This window comes from Schistocerca americana, chromosome 7, assembly GCF_021461395.2.
Source record: "Schistocerca americana isolate TAMUIC-IGC-003095 chromosome 7, iqSchAmer2.1, whole genome shotgun sequence".
In the NCBI taxonomy this organism is placed as follows: domain Eukaryota; kingdom Metazoa; phylum Arthropoda; class Insecta; order Orthoptera; family Acrididae; genus Schistocerca; species Schistocerca americana.
The window spans coordinates 194947208-194972123 of NC_060125.1; the positions used below are offsets into that span (position 1 = coordinate 194947208).

Here is a 24916-nt window from a genome sequence, read left to right on the forward strand (position 1 = left end):
ATCTTAAGTGCATTTGGTATAGATTAACTAATTAAGCACATTCATTAGTGTGCTCTTCAAGCTTTCCATTAAATGTTTTTCTTTTATTTATGTATTCTTCCACTTATCGCAAAAAGTTCGTTTTGGCTACATTCGTCTGTTTAGGCCTAATTTTTGATCGTGCATATTTAGCGTTATACCACAAATTTAAGTGCATTTGCTAATAGTTTACTTACATATTAGTTTCCAAAACATATTTAGTGTCCTTTTGCATCTGTATTTAATATATTATCGTTATCGCTTAGTAAATCTCTTAACTAATATCCAAACTACCATGGATACTAAGTGTGTGAGCTGCAGTAGGAAAGTTAGTTCAGGGGTTTTGTGCAGCTGTTGTGACAAGTGGTTTCATTGGGGAAATTGTAGCGGCGTGGGAATTGGGGAAGCAAACGAGACTCTTCCATTCTCTTGCAGGGTTTGCTCAAGAGATAGGATTATAACTGAACATGAGGAGAAAATTAGAGTCCTTCAGGCTGATTTGGACAGAGCGAGGGAGGAAGTGAAGAGGTTAAGGGGGGAAGAGGGCAAACAGCGGTGGGAAGTGGTAGCTGGGAACAGGGGCCACAGAAAGAGGACAGTGTGTGACAGTTTCTCAATTGGCACAACCAATAGATTTGCCTTGCTACCACAGTTAAGTAAGGAAAAGGCTCCAGTAGAAGCAGATGTAGTTAAGATGCAACAGAATCTCACTAGGAAACCAACTGTTTGAAAAAAAGTAGAAAGTAAGAGGAAAGTTCTGTTGCTAGGTAGCAGCCATGGAAGAGGTGTGGGCCAGATTTTGCAGGAAAAATTAGGTGCCAGGTACCAGTTCACAAACTTTTTCAAACCAAGTGCAAGTCTTAGCCAGGTGGTAGAGGATATAGGTTCCTTGTGCAAGGGATTCACAAAGCAGGATCATGTGATGATAGTGGTTGGAGTGGGAAACAGTATTGATGGGGATAAGGGCTGTGACCTGGTGAAAATAGCCTCAACAACGACCCATACCAGCGTTGGGCTGGTGCCTGCTTTTGTGCGGCATGATCTGCCCCAGTTGAACCGCTCTGTCAGGAGGGTAAATATGGAGTTCGATCAGTTGCATAGGGCGGCCACTCTGTCAGACATTGGATTGGTTCCTGTCGAGGCTATTGATAGGGGGGATTTCACAAGACATGGCCTACATCTCAACAGGAAAGGGAAGGGTAAACTGGCAGGGTTGTTAGCGAAATCCATAAGGGGGGACACTAGTACTCATGGATGTACCTCTTTTTTAGACTAATATCAGTGTCCAATGAGAAGTTCAGGCAGGCAGGTGCTAAAGAGGTCCAAAACTCACAAAATTCTCACAACAGGAAAGTAAATAATAATGTTACCATATTTAACCAAAATATTGGTGGATTAAAGAAAAAAGTAGATTCTCATAAAAGTAAAGTAAAAAATAATGTTACCATTTTTCACCAAAATATTCCGGGATGGAAGAATAGATGAGCTCCTGGTTTGTTTAGATGACATTGAATCTGATAATGTAATAGATATACTATGCCTGTCTGAGCATCACATTGTGTCTGATATGGAAAAGGTAAATATCAGTGGTTATAAACTAGCTGCACATTTGAGTAGAGAGAATAAGGTGGGAGGAGGAGTTGCCATATATGTCAAAAGTTATCATTTTGTAGATAGCTTAAATACAAAAACGTTTTGTCTAGAGCAACATATAGAAGCATGTGCCTGTCAAACTGAAGGAGGGCTATTTTATAAATGTAACAGTATTATGTTCCCTTCAGGAAACTTTCATTTATACCTGGAAAACTTGGATGCCTTGTTGTGCTATCTGTCAGATAGGGGAAAGCAAATTATTATTTGTGGGGACATCAATGTTGATTCACTGAAAGAGTGTAATAGGAAGAATGACCTGGAAGTCTTTCTCGGTTCTTTCAGTTTGACATCTGTCATTAATTTTCCTACTCGGGTAGTAAAGGACAGAGCACATTGATAGATAACACTTTTGCAGACCAAGATAGGTTTAAAAACATAAATTCTTGTCCTGTTGAGAATGGGCTTTCTGATCATGATGCTCAGCTAATTACAGTATATGACATAGCTCCATTCAGTAATTCAAAACTACCCTCCAAAGTTGTGCATTCAATTAATGACTCAACAATTAGAAATTTCAAGAAAATCTTCAGCAGTTAGACTGGGATGAGGTGTACAAGGAACCCAATGCTAATTTAAAATATAACTTATTTCATGATACACTTATAAGAGAATTTGAAAACTGTTTCCCCAAGAAAGTAGTTAAATCTAATTATAAGAAACCAATGCAAAAAACCTTGGCTTACTAAAGGAATAAAAATATCTTGTAACCAAAAAAGGGAACTGTATCTAACAACAAGAAAGAATAATGACCCAGAAACAGCCAAATATTATAAAAACTACTGTGCTACATTAAGAAAGGTTATTAAAAAGTCCAGAAGCATGTGCATCATGTCTGAGAATAATACCTCTGATAACAAAATCAAAACAATTTGGAATATTATTACAAGGGAGACAGGACAACCAAGAGTACAGGATGACGGTATCACCAACAAAGCGAATGGAAACTTGATAAACAACAAGCCGGAAGTCGAAAATATTTTGAATAATCATTTTTTAAATGTTGTAGAGAAAATAGGATCTAAATGTGCATTAGAAGAAGCAAAGCAGTTAATGGAAGAGGCTTTACCCACATCATTTGATAGAATTGAAATTCCACCCAGCCCTCCTTCTGAAATTAGGAAGATAATAAACTCTCTCAAGAATAAAAGCTCACATGGATTTGATGGCATTTCCAGCAGGATAATAAAAGCTTGTTGCCAAGAAATAAGTGGGATTCTTAGCCACATATGTAATAGCTCTCTGAAGCAGGGCATTTTGCCAGATAGACTGAAGTATGCCATTGTTAAACCACTGCATAAAAAAGGGGATATGACTGATGTCAACAACTACCGCCCAATCTCTCTGCTGACTGCCTTATCCAAAATTCTTGAAAAAGTAATGTATTGTAGAGTAGCTTCACAACTTTGTAAAAATAAAGTTTTAACAAAATGTCAGTTTGGTTTCCAGAAGGGTTTCTCAACGGAAAATGCTATATACACGTTCAGTAATGAAATATTAAATGCTCTGAGTAACCGGAAGTCATCCGTTGGGATTTTTTGTGATCTACCAAAGGCTTTTCATTGCATAAATCATGGAATACTTCTAGATAAGCTCAAGTACTGTGGTATGAATGGGACAGTGCTCAAATGGTTTAAATCATACCTAACTGGAAGAGTGTAGAAAGTTGAAATAAACAGTTCACATAATATGCAAAAAACTGGTGATTTCTCAAACTGGGGAACAATCAAGAATGGGGTGCCGCAAGGTTCGGTCTTGGGTCCCCTGCTGTTCTTAATATATATTAATGACTTGCCATTCTATATTTATGAAGATGCAAAGCTGGTACTTTTTGCCGATGATACAAGTATAGCTATCACACCCGACAGACAAGAATTAACTGGTGAAATTGTAAACAATGTTTTTCAGAAAATCATTAAGTGATTCTCTGCAAATGGGCTCTCATTAAACTTTGACAAAACCCAGTATATACAGTTCCACACAGTAAATGGAATGACCCCATTAATAAATATAGACGTCGATCAGAAATCGGTAGCTAAGGTAGAATATTCAAAATTTCTAGGTGTATGCATTGATGAGGGGTTGAACTGGAAAAAACACACTGAGGATTTGCTGAAACGTTTGAGTTCAGCTATTTATGATATTAGGGTCATTGCAAATTTTGGCGATATACATCTGAGTAAATTAGCTTACCACGAGTATTTTCATTCTTTACTTTCGTATGGCATCATATTCTGGGGTAACTCATCGTTGAGTAAAAGAGTGTTCATTGCACAAAAGCGTGTAATCAGAATAATTGCTGGAGCTTATCCAAGATCATCCTGCAGACACTTATTTAAAGAGCTAGAAATCTTCGCTGTAGCCTCACAATATATATATTCACTTATGAAATTTGTTATTAACAATCCGAACGAATTCAAAAGTAATAGCAGTGTACATGGCTACAACATTAGGAGAATGGATGACCTTCACTACTCAAGGTTAAATCTAACTTTGGCTCAGAAGGGGGTAAATTATGCTGCCACAAAAGTCTTTGGGCACTTACCTAATAGCATCAAAAGGCTGACAGATATCCATATAGCATTTAAAAGGAAATTAAAAGAATTTCTTAATGTCAACTCCTTCTACTCATTAGATGAATTTTTGGATATAGTAAGTGGGTAATTTCCCAACCCCACAAAAAAAATTAAAAATATTGAGTGTCATGTAATATTTTGTCTAATGTAATATCTTGTATAGACACCTTTTATTAACCTGACACGTTACACATCATTACGAACTGTCGTATTCATGATCTATGGAACAAGTAGTAATCTAATCTAATTTAATCTGATTTACCTACCACTCAAGCTTTGTGGTCGTTTAACTTCCTATCCCTACAAATTGCTGCACCTTACTGCTTCTTCGAGTTTTTTGTGTTCTTTAGTATGACACCCAGATCTAAATCGTTGAAATTTAATAAAAACAGAATTTAGCCCGAGATCTAGTAGTAATAATAGTAGTTTTATTCAGCCGCGGATCTCTTATACAAGGACATTCGCTATGTCGTGGTATTACAGTTTCAGAACAACAAAAATAAACTAATTCACATACACGGGCATTTATAAGGGGCATTCAAAAAGAACCGAGCCGGAGGTATTATTACAGAAACCATTAACTGTATGTTAGAAGTATTGACCCTGGCTGTTGGGACACTGGTATCACTGTGACACAAGGTAGTGAATGACTGTCTCATAAAATACCCGGGCTGTGATGTTACCCAGTTCCGCACGTACAGCTGGACGTCGTCGTCCACACGAGTGCAGAAAAGGTCATGCTGACGTTCTTCTTTGATCAAGATGGCCCCCTCTTGATTCACTTCTTGCAGCACGGGACAACATTGAATGCCCAGCGTTACTCGCAAACCTTGACCACCCTTCGCCAAGCGATCAAATCAAAACGACCAATCTTACCCGTAGGGTCATTCTGCTCCACGACAGTGAAAAGCCTCATACGGCCAATACAGTCGCGGGCACTCCTGCAGAAATTCAAATGGGAGGCTCTCGGCCACCCCCATACAGTCCGGACCTCTCTCCCTCTGATTACGCCATTTTTGATCCCCTTAAAAAGGCTCTGAGGGGCAAACGTTTCACCTCGGATGACGACGTCCAGCTGTATGCGCGGAACTGGTTAACATAGCAGCCCTGGGAATTTTATGAGACAGCCATTCGCCGCCTTGTGTCACAGTGGGATAAGTGTCTCAACAACCAGGGACAATACTTCTAATATACAGCTACTGGTTTCTATAATTATGCCTCCGGCACGTTTCTTTTTGAACGCCCCTTACACATACTTACTGGTCACTGTGACAAGGATGGAACAGGTAGTCGGCTGTGGCCTCATAATAGGAATCGTCCCTGTCTTTGCCTGGAGTAGTTTAGGTCCTGCAAGAATGCAGAATATCGTGTTGGTAACATCGAATAAAAAGTTCTCAGGTTTCCAACCGCGTCAAACAATCAAAATTCCACCAGCTTTCGGTCAAATAATCTTTGGCTGTTGTGGCACACGGCATTACACTGGCCAAGGAGACTCGACCAAAAGCTCGTGCAGTTTTGATTGCTTGACGAGGTTGGAAATCCGAGAAATTTTGTTTAATTTATGATCTGTGAAATCAGACTATGTTTTCCTCACCCACACCAAACATTCAGTTGTATATTGACAACATTTAAAGATGGTAGAGTATTGGCACCTAATGTCCAGAAATGTCGATCAATGCAAACTGTGCACTTCACAAAACTAAAAAAAATTAGTATGCCATGACTATAGTCACAGTCGTAATCTGTGAACTCATACAAATACCTGCTTGTAACAATTACTAGTGATAGGAAATGGACGATCACGTAGACACATTCGTAGGTAAGACAGTTGTCAGACCTCAGTTCAGTGGTATAAACTAGCGAAATGGAGTCACTCTACAAAGGAGACTGCTTACAAAATACTCAAGTGTGTGGGACACGCACCAAATACGACTAACAACAGGTACTGAAGCTTAAAATGGAGTACAGTACAAGTGGTGATAGCTTTTTCAACTTTTTTTAGTCCTGTCTTCCTCAGTTTCGTGTAATATTACGGTATATTGATAATTTACGCAGTATGACACTAAAATTGTGTTTTATTCAGTTGCTGTCAGACGCCCGCAGGGAAGTGTCACGAAGATGCTGAAGAAACTTTGGTCGCATGTGCTCGAAACTATCCGAGAAAGACTACTTACAAAGTCTGAAAAACCAGGTTTTCAGTTACGAATCTAGGAATATACTCATGGTTTTTAAATAAAAGAACTCCTAGTAACAATCTACATCTTTATTCTTCATGTCTGCACATTTGCAGCCCCCTGCCACTACAGCAGTTGTACCGTGTAACATGGCAGTGTGGAATGTAACCTTGTCAACGCTGGAGAAACAGCGTGCTGTAATCGAGTGTCGGATTTGAAGGTTTCGCTCACCATGGCAATGGCATACCACACACGAGCGCTGCCGCATCTTCTACAAACCGACGCCTTTGGTTAACTGTCGTCCATCACCCTCCACACAGTCCAGACTTGACCCCATCCGATTTTCTTCTGTTTCCAAAACTTACTGAATACTTTCGAGATTATTTTGATAATGATAATGATGTAATCAGAGGTGTATTTGTGGCTCCATCAACAGAGTCAAACACTCTACAATGACGGTATCAATAAATTGGTCTCTCTTTGTGAGAAATGTGCTCGTCCCCTGGATGACTATGTTGAGAAATAAATATGTAGACATGAAGAATAAAGATACAGAATGTTAATAACGTTTATTTTTTTAAGAAGCATTAAGATTTTTCACTGAAAAAATTTTGAGCCATAATTTTAAGCACTCGCTCATAGTTTTGGATGCAGAAACTCGTCCATGAACACCTTAGGTATCCTCTATTTGCTGGCTGTGGTTGCTTTTGAGAGAACGTCGTCTCACTTGCGACCGCTGACGCATTTCTATGAGAGATGAATCAGCACGAATCCTATTTAGTTAATAGTCTATGCGTGCTATGCTAAGTCAGCGTGAAACGCCTGCAGATGGCAGGACGTTTCTGATTGGCCATAACGAGGGCTCGTAAAAGCCGCCACTCCAAGTGTGCGGCGCCGACCGCCGGTGCACCACGCCGCGTCGCTGCTTCTCTACCGAGACACGGCCAGCTTTAGTAAGTCTCCCAGCTCTGCCAATTACTGAACGTTTCCCGGTGCAAACACCTGTAATGTACTTACACGGCTTTTAGCTGGCGAATAACGAGTGCGTACACAATAATGTCTACGAATTAGTACTCACAAAATGCCGACTCTAAATAAACAACTATTCAAATACGCGGCCCACCATCCCGATTCAGGTTTTCCTAGTTTCCCTAAAATGGCTCTAGGCCGGTCGTCGGTGAACTCATTAGTCGACGGAGCCAAATATTAACACTGCTACGAACGAAATTTGTTTTCGGAACCAAAATTTAAAACTTAAACTTCAGTAACGGAAAAAAAAGAAATCGCAACGCCGTGAAGGAGTTTACGACATAAACGAAAAGTTGGTAAGCCTGTTAATACATCTGAAAGATCTACATCTACATCTATAGTCCGGAACCGCAAAACCGCTACGGTCGCAGGTTCGAATCCTGCCTCGGGCATGGATGTTTGTGATGTCCTTAGGTTAGTTAGGTTTAACTAGTTCTAAGTTCTAGGGGACTAATGACCTCAGCAGTTGAGTCCCATAGTGCTCAGAGCCATTCCATCTACATCTACATCCATACTCCGCAAGCAACCTGACGGTGTGTGGCGGAGGGTATCTTGAGTACCTCTATCGGTTCTACCTTCTATTCCAGTCTCGTGTTGTTCGTGGAAAGAAAGATTGTCGGTATTCCTCTGTGTGGGCTCTAATCTCTCTGATTTTATCCTCATGGTCTTTTCGCGAGATATACGTAGGAGGGAGCAATATACTGCTTGACTCCTCGGTGGAGGTATGTTCTCGAAACTTCAACAAAAGCCCGTACCGAGCTACTGAGCGTCTCTCCTGCAGAGTCTTCCACTGGAGCTTATCTCCGTTACCGCTTTCGCGATTACTAAATGATCCTGTAACGAAGCGAGCTGCTCTCCGTTGGATCTTCTCTATCTCTTCTATCAACCCTATCTGTTACGGATCCCATACTGGTGAGCAATATTCAAGCAGTGGGCGAAGAAGTGTACTGTAACCTACTTCCTTTGTTTTCGGATTGCATTTCCTTAGGATTCTTCCAATGAATCTCAGTCTGCCATCTGCTTTACCGACGATTAATTTTATATGAACATTTCATTTTAAATCACTCCTAATGCCTACTTCCAGATGATTTATTGAATTACAGCTTCCAGTTGCTGACCTCCTATATTGTAGCTAAATGATAAAGGATCTTTCTTTCTATGTATTCGCAGCACATTATACTTGTCTACATTGAGATCCAATTGCCATTCCGTGCAGCATGCGTCAATTCGTTGCAGATACTTCGGCATTTCAGTACAATTTTCCATTGTTACAACCTCTCGATATACTACAGCATCTTCCGCAAAAAGCCTCAGTGAACTTCCGATGTTATCCACAAGCTCATTTATGTATATTGTGAACAGCAACGGTCCTACGACACTCCCCTGCAGCACACCTGAAATCACTCTTACTTCGGAACACTTCTCTCCATTGAAAATGGCGTGCTGCGTTCTGTTATCTAGGAACTCTTCAATCCAATCACACAATTGGTCTTATAGTCCATATGCTCTTACTTTATTCATTAAACGACTGTGGTGAACCGCATCGAACGCCTTTCGGAAGTCAAGAAACACGGCATCTACCTGGGAACCCGTGCCTATGGCCCTCTGAGTCTCGTGGACGAACAGCGCGAGCTGGGATTCACACCATCGTCATTTTCGAAACCCATGCTGATTCCTACAGAGTACATTTCTAGTCTCCAGAAAAGTCATTATACTCGAACATAATACGTGCTCCAAAATTTTACAACTGATCGACGTTAGAGATATAGGTCTATAGTTCTGCACATCTGTTCGACGTCCCTTCTTGAAAACGGGGGTGACCTGTGCCCTTCTCCGACCTTTTTGAACGCTAAGCTCTTCTAGAGACCTACGGTACACCACTGCAAGAAGGGGGGGGGGGGCAAATTCTATTCAGATTTTCCACCAGTAATATAAGAGAGGAGCTCCTAGCGCCACAATGAGGATGGGTTTGCTTTAAATACACGCTGTAGCGGTCTAGAGCGTCAGTTACCTATGAGACTGAAGGGGATGAGTTGACGTTAGATAAGAATGCCTTTACGGTGACGAAGACGTATTATCAACAGCTCACTGAGTTTGAAAGAGGTCGTGCAACAGGGCTACGAGATGCTGGGTGTACCCACTGTACATGACCGCTGGCAGCAGTATCCACGAGAATGAACGGTCGCGAGAAGACGGGGCTCCCGACGGCTACGTGGCGCTACCGGGAGGGACGGTCGTCGTGTTCGCTATGGGACTCTGGCGCATAGTGTTGCGTCTGCAGCAGCATTTGGAACAGCAGTTGGCACCACAGTGACACAACGAACTGTCACAAATCGGTTACTTCAAGGACGCTCTTAGCCAGAGGCCCTGTAGCGTGGATTCTACTGACCCCAAACCACTACGACTTCAGTCGGGTCATGCGAGACCTCATTGGAGGGCACGGTAGAGGTCTGTAGATAGGTTGAACAAAACATGATACAACACATAACACCGTTATTACTTATTGATAAAATTAAATTGTAAGATATTCATAAAATTAAATAATGGCAATGACTGACGGACACTAATGTGAACAATGGACTTGCATTTTCTTGGAAAGTTAGGGAAGTCACGTTTTTATGTTGTTTTTAATTTTAGGAACGATTAGAGGCTCTCATCAATAAGATCTCTTCTCAGTTTACCCTTGGTAATGCTCATCCTTCTAACCTCACTTCAAAATAGACTCGCTCAGGCCGAAAACCGACTTCTGCGCGTGGCCTACGAAGTTTCAGTGGAACTGTACGTGCGCGACCGCTCGTTATGTTTTGTGGCAGAGTCATACACAAGGGGCCAAAAAGCCGCTGTTTACGGATAACCGCTCTAAGAAAATGCCGGGATTGTTCCTTTGGAAGGTTCAAATGGCTCTGAGCACTATGCGACTTAACTTCTGAGGTCATCCGTCGCCTAGAACTTAGAACTAATTAAACCTAACTAACCTAAGGACATCACACATATCCATGCCCGAGGCAGGATTCGAACCTGCGACCGTAGCGGTCACTCGGCTCCAGACTGTAGCGCCTAGAACCGCACGGCCACTCCGGCCGGCTCATTTGGAAGGGCACGGCTGATTTCCTTTACCATCCTTGAATCATAGCAAGCTTGTGCTCCGTCTCTGAAAACCTGATGTCGACGGGACAATAAACCCAAATCTTCCTGCCCCCCTTTAAGCGAACAAGGCATTTTCTCATTCCTAAATTACCTTTTTGCTACGATAAAACTCTGTCTCAGTGACATGCTGTCAATTTACAAGGTACTCGAAAGTCTTTTTCCTTCATATAGTGATTTGTATTACACTATGTTCAGTGTCCGCCGTGTTCCCTCCACCAAAAAAAAAGACAACCACACACACACACACACAAAATCATATTACTAGCTAATCAGAATTTATTATGTTGTCAAAACCCACATGTCTTCAATTATGTGTTTGTCGTTAATTTATCACGGCATCTATTAAGTTCTTTCCGTCACTGGATACATGGGCAAAGTTTGTTATGGATGAACACTGCACTTCTTGCTAAAAGCTTCTTTTCAGATAGGCCAATAGGACGCATTAGATCACTAATTGTCCTATTATATTTTCCCGTTTTCTGCTCCACAATGATTTCATAACTCGTTATTTACGTACGAGTATCGTACCGGCAGTCTGCCATTTCCAAGTAATTCTGCAGTATACAGTAGGTCGGCCGGAGTGGCCGTGCGGTTCTAGGCGCTACAGTCTGGAGCCGAGCGTCCGCTACGGTCGCAGGTTCGAATCCCGCCATGGGCATGGATGTGTGTAATGTCCTTAGGTTAGTTAGGTTTAATTAGTTCTAAGTTCCAGGCGACGGATGACCTCAGAAGTTAAGTCGCATAGTGCTCAGAGCCATTTGAACCATTTGAACATACAATACAGTTTTTTTCGTATGGAACTACAAATGTATGTTAGATGGGTTATATGGCTTACGTTTATTTTTTTATTTTCATGGATATTAACATTTTTAAGTGTCACATGGCAGTATCTTGAAGTGTTTCTTGAGACCTTTTATTTTTCATTTTGTTTTTATTTTTATTTATTTATTTATTTGCAGTTAAGTTCGTTTGACGGCACAATCCACTCCAATGACACAGAATGTGTTTGCACTAAATTTATAATTCATATTTGCGGAAGTTCAGTGATGATAGCTATATACAAACTTCAAAATATTTTACGCTTCCATATATTTGCTTTGTGTTGAGGCTTCTACTGTTTTTTATTTATTTCTTGTCATCGTGACGCACCGAAAATTACCTTTTCTCTTTTAAGACGCAATACCAGCAAAATTCTTAATGAACAAGAAGAACTAAGACACAAGCAGTATTTAGAAAATTTTACTGACTAATTGAAAGGGAAAGGGTAATTTTCAGCGTCTCGCGACGCCATGAAGTAAACAGAAACAATAAGGACAATTTCCATGACGTCAATAGGTTGAACACGATGTCCATCATCTTAATTACCCCAAAGCATTACTTCAGGATGTTTTTATTCTGCTCGAAACTGGAATGATAGAATACATTGAGTTCACACACAGATCCAGGCACAATTTCTGAACAGAAATGCCACGACATTGAAAACACTTCATCATGTCCTCTGTCGGAAAGTGTTTTGTCATATGTATAAAATACAGATTCCCCACAAGAAAGCAAATGAGTACTGAACGAATAAAATGATAGCTGCCTGCGATAATAAGCTTCATTGGTTGAAATACTACGAAGTGGAAGATTTTTATGGTTATCCATACAGATTGCTTTCTTAATCATGGATTTTCTGGACTTCAAACGTTAGGAACGTTTATCCTCGTAAGACATATCCGGTTTCCTCTTATGCAGTTCATAAGTCGTTAGATGTTGTGTCCACTTTTGCAAAACTTCTATCTCAGTTGCATCTTTCTCGTTGTTTATCTGTCAATCAAGGTTAGAACAAATTTGTCACACATTGAATAGGTGTCAGTTCTGAAGTACCCAAAGCTTATGTTGTACTTCGTCACAAAAATCAGTCCATGTTTTTCGTATGACACAGTGTCTGAAAGATTTTTCTCTGAATATAACAGACACTAACTACCGAATACTAACTTACGCTGGTTAATACAACCATTTGCTATCGTGAATGCTGCAATATGATTTCCGGCCCCTCAGTAACTGTATAATACGATGACGCACTTTAGATACGGTTTCTTCTGTAAGTTTTAGTCTAGAGTTATGTTTTCCTCAGTCTCCACATCTACTTTCCTTGTAGTTGCGAATGCCTTTCTAAGAGTAAAGACGTTTGTTGGTGATGCCATGCAATGCCAAGAATGTTAGTTCACATACCTGAATATCCTGTATTCGTACATCTCTGTTAATAGGTATCTTACAGACCAAGAAAGAACCATGACATGTAGATTCATCTGGACTTTTCTTTGGTCTTCTTAGTAATATAGGATTTAGACCGATAAATCCAGTCATGTGAGTTTTGTATAACACGGGAAGCCATTTGATTGCATTTCTCTATTTATCTATTCCTTTCTTTAAATGAAACATTCCGAAAACATCTCAATCGTAAGCACTTACAATCGTTCAACTGTAATGTGACTCAAGGACTGTAACCTTTTTGCGTTTTTGATAGCTTCATTTCACTTAATGAATAACTTAATGCACAATCTCCGCAACAGTAACACATGGGTGTTTCTGCTTAACTTACCGAGAAAAACTCATTTTCCGGCGTATTTCGCATGCACACTGAGGCGCAGTTTTGTATCGGCCTTTGCTCCATTACTAAACAATGTAACAGTTCGAACTTCGTTTACAATGTGTGAGCAATTCCTTAAAAACTGAGACAGAGTGGTCCTGGTAAGAAATATCCTGAGAAATGAAGCAAATATGCTACTTTTAAACAGATACAGTAACTTAATGTGAAAACCAAGTGTGAAACTGTATGCTGTTAATTAAAAATGTATTAAAATGTATGGGAAACACCTGCGTAATGAGCACGGCCACGATGTGGATGTTAGGTTATCATTGCTTAAAAAAATGAGATACATACTCGAAGGAAAATATTCATTTTACGGGTTCTAGGCTATTGAGACTATTCCTTTATTCACAATGAGATCTTTTGCACATGCTGCTATAGTAGTTATTAGTTTAATTGATCGTTAATAAACTAAATTCCGCCCGCACAGGCCATGAAGGCCCAACGGTACCGACCTGCCGCCGTGTCATCCTCAGCCCACAGACGTCACGGGATGCGGATATGGAGGGGCATGTGGTCAACAAACCGCTCTCCCGGCCGCTTGTAAGTTTACGAGAACGGAGCCGTTACTTCTCGATCAAGTAGCTCCTCAGTTTGCCTCACACGGGCTTAACGCATCCCGCTTGCCAACAGCGCCCGGCAGACTGTATAGTCACCCATCCAAGTGCTGGACCAGCCCGACAGCGCTTAATTTCGGTGATTTTATGGGAGCCGGTGTTACCACTGCGGTAAGGCCGTAATTACTCATTAATAAAATCAGAGAAGCCTACTGGTGACATTTTCTTTGTGAGCCATCAGTCTTCTCTCCTGTACCAACGTTTTCACCTCAGAATACCACTTATAACCTGCGACCTCAATTATTTGCTGAACGTATTCCAATCTCTGTCTTCCTCTTCAGCTTTTTACATTCTGAAGCGCCCTCTAGTACAATGGAAGTTTTTCCATAATCTCTTAAGGACGTCCTATCATCCTAATTAGAATTATATTAATACCTTCAGCTGCTTCAGGCGTTGATATATATCAAGGGGGCAGGTGAAAATGCGTGCCCCGACCGGGACTCGAACCCGGGATATCCTGCTTACATGGAAGACGCTCTATCCATCTGAGCCACCGAGGGCGCAGAGGATAGTGTGACTGCAGGGACTATCTGGCGCACGCCTCCCGCGAGACCCACATTCTCACCTTGTATGTCCACACACTACATTCGTAGTGTCCCACCCCAACACACACATTCTTACCAAGTCCCGTAAAAGATCCGGAATATGTGTGCATCCGCACACAAGAAGAAGGTCATGGCCGGTGTTGCCAGAACTATATACTCATATGGATATGGTATCTGTTCTTTCGGACATATCCATATCCATATAAGTAACCTACCATCCTGCCCCTTATCAGTTGCCGGCCGGTGTGGCCGTGCGGTTCTAGGCGCTACAGCCTGGAACCGCGTGACCGCTACGGTCGCAGGTTCGAATCCTGCCTCGGGCATGGATGTGTGTGATGTCCTTAGGTTAGTTAGGTTTAAGTAGTTCTAAGTTCTAGGGGACTGATGACCACAGATGTTAAGTCCCATAGTGCTCAGAGCCATTTGAACCATTTTGAACCTTATCAGTTTTTCCACATAGCTCTTTCCTTGCCTATTCTGCGGCGAACCTCCTCATTCCTTACCTTATGATCCACCTAACTTGCAACATTCTTCTGTAACACCACATCTCAAATTTTCGATTCTCTTCTTTTCCAGTTTTCCCATAGTCAATGTTTCACTGCTGTACAATGTTTTGCTCCAAACGTACGTTCTCAGATACTTCCTCACATTAAGGCCTATGTTTGATACTAGTAGACTTCTCTTGGCAAAGAATGCCTCTTTTGCCAATAGTATACTGTTGTTTTTTTTATTTCTTCCTTGCTTCATCCATAATGGGTTATTTTTCTGCTTTGTTGTTGTTGCTGCTGCCGCTGTTGCGGTCTTCACTCTGTAGGCTGATTTGCTGCCGGCCACGGTGGCCGAGAGGTTCTAGGCCCTTCAGTCCGGAACCGCGCGACCGCTACGGTCGCAGGTTCGAATCCTGGCTCGGGCATGGATGTATGTGATGTCCTTAGGTTAGTTAGGTTTAAGTAGTTCTAAGTTTAGGGGACTGATGACCTCAGATGTTGAGTTCCATAGTGTTCAGAGCCATTTGAACCATTTGAACTGGTTTGCTGCAGCTCTATCCGTGCTAGCGTCTTCATCTCAGAATAACTACACCAACCTACATCCTTCTTAATCTGCTTGGTACATTTATCTCTTGATATCAAATGGTTCAAATGGCTCTGAACACTATAGGACTCAACTTCTGAAGTCATCAGTTTCCTAGAACTTAGAACTACTTAAACCTAACTAACCTAAGGACATCACACACATCCATGCCCACGGTAGGATTGGAACCTGCGACCGTAGGGGTCGCGCGGTTCCAGACTGTAGCGCCTAGAATCGTTCGGCCACTCCGACCGGCTATCTTGGTATCCCTCTACAACTTTTACCCCCACACTTCATCCCAATACTGAATTGGCGATTCCTTGAAAGCCACGAATGTGTCCAAGCAACCGATCTCTATTTTTAGTGAAGCTGTGCCACAAATTTCTTGTTTTCCCAATCCTGTTCTGTACCTCCTCATTAGTTACGTGGTCTACCCACCCTCTTCAGCACTCTTCTGTTGTTGTTGTGATCTTCAGTCCTGAGACTGGTTTGATGCAGCTCTCCATGCTACTCTATCCTGTGCAAGCTTCTTCATCTCCCAGTACTTACTGCAACCTACATCCTTCTGAATCTGCTTAGTGTATTCATCTCTTGGTCTCCCTCTACGATTTTTACCCTCCACGCTGCCCTCCAATGCTAAATTTGTGATCCCTTGATGCCTCAGAACATGTCCTACCAACCAGTCTCTTCTTCTTGTCAAGTTGTGCCACAAAATCCTCTTCTCCCCAATTCTGTTCAATACCTCCTCATTAGTTATTGAATCTACCCATCTAATCTTCAGCATTCTTCTGTAGCACCACATGTCGAAAGCTTCTATTCTCTTCTTGTCCAAACTATTTATCGTCCATGTTTCACTTCCATACATGGCTACACTCCATACACTCTTCTACAGCACCACATTTTAAAAGCTTCTACTCATTTCTTGACTAAAATGTTTGTCATCCATGTTCTCTTCCATATATGGTTGGACTCCAGACAAATACCTTCAGAAAGGTCTTCTTAACACTTTAGTCAGTATTCGACAGTAGCAACGTTTTTCGTGCCATTGCCAGTCTACGTTTTATATCCTCTCTACTTTGGCCACCATCAGCTACTTTGCTGCCCAAATAGCATCTTTTATTTTAAGTTCCTCGTTTCCAAACCTTTCCCTTCGCCTCATATCTTCCTTTCAAGGCACTGTCCATTCCATTCAGCCGCTCTTCCAAGTCATTTACTATTTCTGACAGATTTAGAATGTCATCAGGAAACCTCAAAGTTTTAATCTCTTCTCCATGGGATTTAATTCCTATTCTAAATTATTCTTTGGTTTCCTTAAGTTCTTGTTCAACGTGCAGGTTGAGTGTCATTCGAGATATGCTAAAACCCTGTCTCACACCATTCTCATCCAATGCTTCCCTTTCATGCCGCTCGATGCTTATAACTGCCGTATGGTTTCTTTATAAATTGTAAACAGCTTTCGCTCCCTGTGTTTTACAGTAGCTACGTTCAGAATTTCAAAGATAGTATTGCAGCCAAAATTGTCTACAAATGTTACGAACATAGGTTTGTTTTCCCTTAACCTACTTACTGAGATAAGTTGTAAGGTCAGTATTGCCGCGCGTGTTCCTACTTTCTTCTGTAAAGAATTCTTCGGGCCAGTATTTTCAACCATCACTTTTTAAACCGATATTTCTCTAATTTCCCACCCATTAGCAACTGATTTCTTTGGAATCGGAATTATTACATTCTTCTTTAAGAGTGAGAGTATTTCGCCTGTCCCATATCTCTTGCTCACCAGATTGAAGAGTTTTATCATGGCTGGCCGTTCAAAGGCAATCAGTAGTCCTGACGGAATATTGCCTACTCCCGGGCCCTTGTTTCCATTTCGTATCTCAGTGCTCTGCCAAATTCTTCTCGCAGTATTATATCTCTTCATCTACGTCCTCTTACATGTCTGTAATATTTCCTTCAAGTTTCCCTTCTATAGACCTTCTATATGCTTCTTCCACCTCTAAGCTTTCCATTCTTTGATTAGTACTGGTTTTCCACCTGAGTTCTTGATATTCATGCAGCCGCATCTTTTTTCTCCAAAGGCCTCTTTAATTTTCCTATTGGCGGTCTCTGTCTTTCCCATGGTGAAATACGCTTCTAAATCATTTCATATGCCCCCTACCCATTCCTGCTAAGCTATTTAGCACTTCCTGTCAATCTCATTTTTAGCTATTTTTATTCTCTTTCGTCTGCTTCATTTGTTGAATTTTTAAATTTCTCCTTTCACCAGTTAAATTCAATATCTCCTGTGCTATCCAAGGATTTCTACCAGCCCTTGTCTTTTGATTCTTTGCTGCCTTCGCTACTTCAAGCTATCCATTCGTCTTCTACTGTATTCCTTTCCCCTGTTTCACTCAACCATTGCCCAGTGCTCCCTCTGAAACTGCCTGCGTAGCAGAATTCCTTAACTTAGCCTACTTCGTGATCATCAGTTTTGATGTTAAGAATACTCTTTCACACTAAATTTTAATCACAATCGTGAACCTTTCTTTTATCACCGTCATTGCTTCTTCGATACATAGTCAGAACAGTAGGCGCGAAAGACTGCATCCCTGTCTTACGCCCTTTTTTAATCCGAGCATTTCGTTCTTTGTCTTACAGTCTTTTTGTTGCCTCTCGGTCCTCGTACGTATTTTATATTACCCTCTTCTCTCTGTAGCTTACCCCTACTTTCCTGAGAATTTCGAACATCTCGAAACATTTTTCTTGTGGAACGCGTTTTCCATGTAAATAAATCCTATGAATGCGTCTTGATTATGCTTCACTCTTGCCTCCATTATCAACCGCAACGTGAGAATTGCCTCTCTTGTCCTTTACCTTTGCTGAAGCCAAACTAATCGTCGCCTGACATATTCTCAATTTTCTTTTCCATTCTTCTGTATATTGGAGGCAGTCTCATACGTTCTGCTCACCACTGTAAATAGTCGTTTTGATGCTTCATTGAATTGCAGATCGCTGAAGAATGTTTTCAAAAACGAATTCACGTGTTTTGCTGTTATTGGCTACACACTGAATGAAGATTTCAAAGTGAAAAAATATGTAACCTACAGAGACACTGTCGCACTGACAGTCTAATAAAACAATAACTCAATTCCGCATGGAAAATATACCTCTATGTAGTTTTGTTCCTTCTACATTTCAAGAATATTTCACTTTATTGACACCCACAAGTCATGACCGTATGCCTTGCTTATTTATATTCTCATTTCACACATTAGTTAAGTTTTCTTTGTTTGCGAATGTGAACATAAAACATGTTATGGATATGATTTAAAAGATGAAACCGTAAGAATTGAGAATCTACCAATAAGCAAACAAGCATTGATTTCAATGTTCTAGATTCATCAGCTATCGACGCAAATACCGTAAAAGAGGAACTAAGAAAGCACTCTATTTTTATCACATACTTTTCTTCTTTGTTATTTTAAATGTATAAACAAAAAGAAAGCTACATTTATGAGGGCAAATACGTCATACGCTGGATAAAACGCACCTCTAATAACAGAGAAACATTTGAAAACGGCTTCTTGGCGTTATGTTTCATTGTAAGCACTGCAACATTTACTATTTAAATGAACTCTTATGACCACACGACAGAAAGAGCGAACAGAACATAACCGTAAACAGTCTCCATGTAAAATATACTAGGCTAATGTTCTGGGGCGCCTAACACGGCGGCGCCGTCTTCAAAACAACGTACAGCTTAAGGCTGTAGCGCCACCTCCCCTTATTTTCATATCCGTGTGTTAGACTCGCAACACAAAGTACATCTTCGCACAGCACATGACAACATGGAATAATGTCTTTATGTGTGGAACCATTATCACTGAAATTTGGCTAATATGAATCGTAACTTCCTAAATATGTCATTCGAGGGTACTGTGCTGTCAAACGAACTTAATTGCAAACAGAAAAGTGCACAGAATATATAAACTTGTGACAAGCCTTAATAGCACGGAAACTGATAAACAGTCTCAGCAGACACTGTAAGACACTGTCTTGTAGCACTTAACTATGTAAATATCTACGAAAATAGACGTAAGCCATGTAACTTATATTTTATAATTTTATACAGAAAACTGTTTTTTATATTGCAGAACTGCTTGTAAATGACAAACAGTCGATAAGAGATTTGTCGCACGTAAATGACGAGCTATTGAAAATCATTGTGCAGCAGAAAACGGGAAAATATTGTGAGTGTGTGGGTTTTATTTTGTCAAGTTGTGCTGCAAGAAACAATTTCCACCTCACACTACTACATAAGTCAGACAGACGCTCCTAATGTACCAACAAGAACTGCTTGAAACACATTCAGCAACAAATATCTTCTGGAGTCGTCCACTGTGATGAAAAGACACAAAAATATTCTATATATTCTTATGTAACTAGTTGAATACTTGGGTACTGGAGTATTGTTAGTTAGTGTAAGAAAAACATCAAACGAACGAAAAATATTATTTATTGCAAAAAATTCTGAGAAATCAAGTAAAACATTTTCTTATAAAATAATAAATTTCCAGGTTCTTTTTGGAACAGTAGTTAGCCTCTTATGGATAGGAATGCTATTATTTTACAAAGTATGGAACGCTTCTTTTCTCCTTTTCTTTAAGAATGTTATTTACTCGGCAGAATGGCTGAGAGCCGCACCTACAGAACTTGAATAACTTTTCTAGGTACGGTCAAGGCTGTTGTGTGAGAAATGTGATGAAGTGTACTGTTATGGAGGACAGATGGGGCCCCTAGTCTACCTATTGGTGTGGTACACTGGTCAGATAACCAGTCCGCAGCGATGCCACTCAATATTCGCTCGCAGGCGTTTAACTAGCACTCTGTCCATGTTCACACCGCACAATAAGTGTGGCGGCCAACACAGTGAACAACGCTTAATCGCAAGCGACTCAGTATAGAGTATCACTCTGATTCGTTAATGACAGAGGTGCTCTCCCAGTGAAGTACTGAGGAGAGACTTTGTTCCTCGCTCTTTGCGTATACGTACGAGCGCACTCGCCCTCGTTACGTGTACCCGCTCCAAGAGCGACAACGGAACGGCCCCTTGTTCTGGAAAAGTTGCAAGGGTATATCATTCGCTGCCTTCCCTCACTCCTCTGGCTATTTGCATCAGAAATATTCCGCCAATCAGCGTTGCTCTTTTAAATGGGAGAATGACGTTTCCTTTGAGTCGACCAATGCGGAAATCTGTAGCATCTCCATTAGGTGTATAGTGTGCTCCTGTGAGAACTCCATAACTACGCAGTCAGTCCATGAAAAAATGCGTCTTCTGGGCGCTTCCACACATTGTAGCGGTATTTACTTTTAACTCGAACATGAGGGTCGTTATCCCTTTGCTCCAGCAAAAGCTGTCTTCTCTCTGGGTGGTCGCTTCGGCCGAAGTAGGTATGTTGTTGACCCATCCCTGTGAAGGGACGGTCTTCCCAGAGAGCTGGTTTCCTCTTTAGAACGAAAATTCCTGTGGCCTCGACTTTTTCAAACTCGGTGCACATTTGCGAATTACTTATTAGATTTGCATATCGCTTACATGAATTCATACAAAATTGACTCTACCTTATCGAGTTTGGAATCGAATGAAGCGTCTTGATGTGCAGAATACGATTTTGAGGACGGAATATGTAAGAAATGAAGGTCAGGAGACCACACCACCTTACAATATTTAATATGTAATTCGATCCTTTCTGTCCGATACCAAGGGTATGTGATGGACACTGTAAGTCTTGTCTTCTTCTGGTGTAATAATTGCGAATGTCACTGATGATTTTGAACTGTGATTGTCGATAACTAAGTTCATAATGGAGTATACAGACTGTGTGTTGTGTGCTAGTATGCCCAACTACTCGACAACCTGTTACAAGAAGTTCTAGAGTGGATACCACTGCGATATCGGTCGCCACCCGGTCGGCCTTACTTTAAAACACGCGTGTCACCAGCCACGTTTCCTACCGCCGCCTCCCCAGCACGATAGCGCTGCCATACACGCTTACGCCGAAGCCGATGATACGCAAGCAGCTGCTCTCTGTGGCTCCATGGTGGGTCTCTTTAAGTTCAAACATCGATCGACAGAGCCCATTTTAAGTGTTTGCCATTTCATAACATTTTCTAGATTTCCGTGGATATTCGGGCACATTTCAAAGGAGCAGTATTGTATAGAAGACTGACTCAATTGTAAATCTTTGTATCTGTATATATTTCAACATTCCAATCTACTGCTAGCAACTGAGCTGCAACTACAGCAAACAAAGTTATGTATTACTACTACTTGACATTAGATGTAGGATAAACTAATACCTGAGTTATCAGTCCACGAATCGCATCTGTTCCTCACTGCTGTACCCACTAACGAACCACAAAGCGTACAAAGGAAGTTACAACAACCACATTACCCTTATTACGCGATTCTGTGCAGCAAACACTTCTTCCCTCAGAGTTATACTGCATTTGTGACTGAAAATGAGAAAATCACTTCAACCATGTGATATTTATGTCCGTCAAAATGTAATGTTATTCATAACATAAACGTCTAAAGTTTACGATCTGTATTGTATGTGGCTTCTGGTTAAGGTTATTATTAGTATAAACAGGTATGAATTTAGAGTATTCTGTTTCATTTATTGATTTAACCTTAAACAATATTTATAACAGGGGGATCAGACCTTGTGCAATATAACATTACATGTGTTTTGTCTACGTCTGGTGCAATCCATTTCCAGAAGACCACAAACTAATTATTTTATTTAAATATTAAATATCCTAGTGTTGAAGTTCCTCCATTAAGCATTATTGTAATAGATGGATCGGCAGCAAAGGGAATTATTTCTTCCTTCTGTATATATATAATAAATCAGTTAAGCATATATATCAAGAACAAAAGTGGATCTAATATATACTCCTGTGGTAAACGTATAGTGATTATTCCCCTTTCTGAAAATGCTACGTCTTTGTGTGCTCTCCCTCGGTTTGTTAATACAGTACTGTTTTTCGACCTTTTACTGCGTCCTTGACGCCGTGACAGGTGTCGGAGGAAGGAAGGAAGGAAGGAAGTTTGAGTTTAACGTCCCGTCGACATCGAGGACATTAGAGACGGGACAGCCATCGCCAAAGTCCATAAACTCATTGGGAGCGGAGGAGGAACTCTCTAAAGATGGGATCTTGTATTCTGAAAGCAAATATTGTGGACGGGAACCGACACCAGAGAAACCAGAATGACGCTTCAGTTTCTAGTACGTACCAGTTACGTTTAATTAGGCATGGTCAATTCCGAAGCAAGGACCATTTGAGTGCATACATGTTTGCAGCCTTTGTTTGGAGAACATTTGTGCAAGTAGTTTCCTCTAAGACTGCGCAGGGCTCTGCCAGTTCGGCTTCCCACTGAACTCATGACTACAGCTCTAGTAAACTGATGACCTGTGCCACTGCGCCGATATATTGTGGTGAAATTTGTCACACCGTAGGTAGACAATTACGGTAATTTGATTTAAGAAACAGCAAACACCAATTCATTTGTTTTATATTTGGAAATTGTCGAGGTTCAGCATCTTACGGTCCTATTCCCTTTACCAAGCGGGCTGTCACTTGGTGTAGCGTTATTTTTCTGGAATCTCTGAGGGAGAACTGGAGCTACACGGCCAGGAAAAAAAAAATTTCACTATTCCGACACTTGGTCCTGAAGTTCGGACCACTAACTACTATTCATGTCCTCGTTGCCCCGTTTTGATAAACAGATACTTGTGACCACTTCTGTTCTGGATCAGTAATCTTTATTTGCACGAGCACGTCATATCAGCTCCAGAGGTCATGGTCGGTTCCTCCTTGTTGATGTTGTTGTTAACGTTGCGGTCTTCAGTCCAAAGACTAGTCGGGAGCAGCACTCCACGTTATATTCTCTGCATATCTGCTCGAATGTCCGCCCCGATAGCTGAGTGGTCAGCAAGACTGATTGCCGTCCTACGGGCCCGGATTCGATTCCCGGCTGGGTCGCGGATTTTCTCCAGTCAGCGACTGGGTGTTGTGTTGTCTTCATTATCATTTCATCTCCCTCAGGCGTGCAGGTCGCCCAATGTGGCGTCGAATTTAATAAGACCTGCACCAAGGCGGCCGGACCTGCCCCGTAAGGGGCCTCCCGGCCAATGACGCCAAACACTTCAGCAACCTTCTGTCGCACAACATTTCAAAACTTTGTATTCTTATTTTGTGTAAACAGTTTATCATTCACGTTTAATTTCCGTTTAAAGCTACACTCAGAACAAATATCGTTGGGAAAGAATTTCTAACATTTAAATATATATTCAGTGTTAACTAATTTCTCTTTCTCAAACGTGGTTTCCTTGCTACTGCCAGCCAGTTTCTTATATCATTTCTTCTTCGGTGACAGTGATTTTCCTTCTCAAAAAGCAAAACTGATTAACTACTTTTAATGTCTCATTTCCTGATTCCCTTACCATCGGCAAATTTAATTCGACTGCATTCCATTAGCCTTTCATATTCATCTGACAGCTTCTTTCCAGGAGCCTAAATCTGCCGTTCAATGATCTCTCAACTCCTTTTCAGTCTCTAACAAGACTACAACGTCACTGACAAATTTCCAAGTTATTTTGTCTTCTTCCTGAAATTTAATGCCTGTTATAAATTTCTCCTCTGTTCCCCTTACTGCTTGCTCAACGAACAGATAGAATTAAATAGGAGATTGGCAATCACTGTCTCATTCGCATCTCGGCTATTGTCAGTTCTTCATATCCGACAACTCTTGTTACAGTCTGGTTTCTGTAAGAACACCCTATATTTTATCGCTGCTACCTTAAGAACTTTAAAGTGTATGTTCCAGTCAAAATTCTTAAAAGTGTTCCGTAAATTTTGTTACTCCACTGTAAAGATAGGTTTATTTTATCTTTTTCTGATATCTTTCCCGAGATCGGCTTCTACGACTTTCAGCTTTTCTGTATAAAATTCTTGTCCGTATTTCGTGTAAGATAAAGAGTACACTTTTTCGCAATTTACGCACACACATTCGTATATGTGGCTGCCGCTTGAAAATGAAGTTTCTCCGAAACTGATCATGCCTCGGAATGAAATAAAATATACTAATAAAAGTTAATCATGTGGTATCTTCTTTAGTTCTTATGTAACGCTCCCAAAACGAAAGAATTATTTTTTGGAGGGAAAACGCGAGATGCCTATAACAGTTACCAAAACGAAACTTTGTCTTTAAACCTGGCAGGAAATCCAAAGATATTCTGGTCGTATGTGAAGTATGTTAGTGACAAGAAACAATCAATGCTTTCTCTGCGCGATAGCAATGGAGATACTATCGAAGACAGTGCTGCCAAAGCAGAGTTACTAAACGCCGCCTTCCGAAATGTCTTCACAAAAGAAGACGAAGTAAATATTCCAGAATTCGAATCGAGAACAGCTACCA

At 40.9% G+C, this 24916-nt stretch overlaps 1 protein-coding gene across 1 annotated transcript in view; it reads left to right on the plus strand.

Moving 5' to 3' along the window:
• Positions 1-7310: 7310 nt before the first annotated feature.
• The window catches only part of LOC124622274 (probable cytochrome P450 6a13), a 229452-nt gene continuing 211846 nt past the window's right edge, over positions 7311-24916 (plus strand). The window contains exon 1 of the mRNA XM_047147938.1: positions 7311-7371. The gene's annotated coding sequence lies outside the window, so the exon portion shown is untranslated. The remainder of the gene's footprint in view (positions 7372-24916) is intronic.